General features: G+C 39.4%; 1 non-coding gene across 1 annotated transcript; it reads right to left on the bottom strand.

Moving 5' to 3' along the window:
- Positions 1-294: 294 nt before the first annotated feature.
- On the bottom strand, positions 295-368 carry TRNAV-UAC. The gene has a single exon. It is a non-coding gene; the product is annotated as a tRNA-Val (tRNA).
- Positions 369-2957: the final 2589 nt, after the last annotated feature.

Below are 2957 nucleotides of genomic sequence, written 5' to 3'. Positions count from 1 at the left end.
ATGGGTACAGAGTTTTTACCAAAGGGGATGACAATGCACTTTTTGGCATTGAGCTTGAGACCATGTCTTTGACACCAGGCATCCGTCTCAGTGAGGCCCTTTTGTAGGATGTCCACATCGTTAGGAGTTTCGATTATGGCTCCTAGTTTGCAGTCATCTGCGAATTTAGTTAGCCAAAGACCTTCTGTGTTAGCCTGTATTTCAGAGAAGTAGATACCAAACAGGAGAGGACCCAGGACTGAACCCTGTGGTACTCCACTTGTCACTGGTCTAAAGTCTGATTTGGAGTCTTAATGATTCCACTGGGGATCGAACCCAGGACCTTCTGCGTGTAGAGCAGACATGATAACCACTACACTATAAATGTCAACAAATAAATAAATGTATACAACAGACTCCGATTATGCGACACAAGTCTGATTCTGACATATATCCCTCGTAATTTGTTTCTGGTTTAAAGTCGGTGCCAAAAGTGGGTCACTTTTGTAGAAACGTCAGATTTTGCAGGGCATAAAAGCTTAATCTTGCAGCATTCAAATTGCCTAGCCTGTTTCTTATAACATTTAGGTGTTTCAGATTCAAAATAACTGTTTTACGCAACTATTAAGGAAAATATAGGAAGTATGTTTGTCCTAAAATCTCAGGACATTTGCCATTTCTTTGCAGGACACAACTGCCCAAAGCAGGACTGTCCCTCAAAGTGGGACAGGCAGTAGGTAACCCTAGTCGGTGATACCTGTTGTTGAGAACATACATGCTGATGCTAAACATGTAATTATGTTTATTTACATGGCCCCGTCATGTCCTCATATTTTTGCAATTCTCTTATGTTGTACTTTGTAATAATTCAGAAACTGTATGCCAACGGAAAACCTGTTTCTCTTTTCATAGGTATGTACTAGGTTATCGGCCCTGGGGCCTATATAAGCCTAGCCAACCAGGTTCCCTGGCTTTCACCACCCAAGAAAATTATTTTCCTGTGTCCCTGTCAAGCAGTGCCACAGAAGTGATCCCTGGGGTGAATTTTCTATTTCCCACCCAATAACTTTTAACTTCCCATATTTTGCCTCATATTATTTGCTCTGTGTCGTAAAACGTTCGATATCGTGGTAATATAGCTCTCAACCTCCCATCTCCAAAATGAGGATCACTAGCCAGTATACATTCATATGTGCGAAGGCACATTGCCAAATGGCCTTATCCTCGAACCGTCGGGCCGAATTCCATTACACAGACGTCCCTAAACGTCGTAAAAATGTCGACATTCCCGATTACTCCACCACCAAAATGAGTGCTACCATGTGTCAAAAAGGGGGTGAGGGTTTGTACTTCAGGTTTCGTAGTTTTTGAATTTCACGGTTCGCAGTTTGCATTGGCAGCAGCATCGCAGATTTGGCCGTCGAACATATGAATGTGTACCACACCAGCCCTCATAATGTGGAACGCTTACTAACAACTTCAAATAGGAAGGCCATAGGACAGTTAAAAATATGTTCAGTTTACTTATAAAAAAGGCCTTTTAATGATTTAATACGATTCCTTTCTATTTACAATGGATATCAGTTAAAAAAAGCATATCACTGAATGTGTGACAGACCCTTTCAATACAATATGGAACTTAGGAACATGAACTTTTAAGACCTCAAGTGAGGTACGTTCCTCATAATGAGGTACGTGTGGTAAATCACCGAGAATTTCACGCACTGGCATTTCAAATGGCTTGTTACGTTGATGAAACACCCGTTGTTGCTCTTGTTAATATTTTAAAAGGATAAAAATAGTACTTGTATACCAGCATCTGCATTTCTGACGGCTACTTACACACGGTCCAATGTGCTCCATTATCGCCACGTTTTTAACATAAAATTTCAATAAATCTGTCGGTCAGAACTCCATGCCTACCCAGGGTTCTCTTCCTTTCTACAAAATTGTGAGAAAATGAAAAGGGATGTGATGTAAAGCTAATTTCCATACCCATAATGCATGGATTTTTCTAATCTACAGTGATACTTTTATCAAGAATTAAAAAACAATTTATTCTGCAACAATGTCAGATTAAACTGTTTATCTTCCCTTCAATAACAATATTATATTTAATCGTCCTTAGTTTAAAAAATATGCAAATAATACATGTTGTGGAGGCTGAACAATCTTTTTCTACTCTGTACTACCCCTAGGTAGTTAATTTTTTGAGTCTCGCTTGGTGTGTTTTAAGCCGAGACTAAAACAGCTGTAAATCTGTTTTTTCTTGTTTATTTCAGTTTAATTTTTTAACTATTCATAGGTTCATACTAGGGTAAGCCTAGCCAGAGTGTGTTTGGCTTTCGCCACCCATTTTAAATTAATTTTGCTATGCCCTTTTTCGAGGTTAGTATACTGTGCCTCTGTCTAACAGTGACACAGAAGTGAAACCCGGGGTAAACCTTACGATCCCCCATCCACTCATCAAGATTCCTCTTGAAGAGAGTCAATGAGGGACTCTGCCTAACCTGGACTGGGATTTTATTCCAGAGTGAAGGGAGCCTCTGGGTTATGAATCTGTCCCTCCAGCATGTCCTATTTATTTCAAACATGTGTTGTATCAGTAGAATGTATGCATGTTTAGTTGGACTGAAGTCCAGTGAAATTAGTATTAATTGATTAAATTGTACGAGATTATAGTTTGATAAATAGAACAAATATGGGAAGCAGCAATCTGACGATTGCGCCTTATTTATTTGAATTTGTCAAAGGGAATTACAACAAAGTTCAACAAGCAGTAGAACTCACCATTCCATAGCTCTCAGCATCAAATCTGGACAAGGCCTAAAATAATGTGTGTGTGTGGTGGGGGAAGGGGGGGGGGCAAAGGCCCAATAACAGGGACAGATTTTAAATACTGTTCTTATAAACTTAGGCACTTGCTAGAATAACACTGTATGATTTTACACATATTTCATACACAATCTTCTTTCGGC

The sequence above is a fragment of the Protopterus annectens genome, chromosome 2.part1 (assembly GCF_019279795.1).
Source record: "Protopterus annectens isolate FY-2018-M chromosome 2.part1, PAN1.0, whole genome shotgun sequence".
Lineage (NCBI taxonomy): Eukaryota > Metazoa > Chordata > Ceratodontiformes > Protopteridae > Protopterus > Protopterus annectens.
The sequence above is the reverse complement of the archived record's forward strand: the minus strand, read 5'-3'. Positions and strand labels throughout refer to the sequence as shown.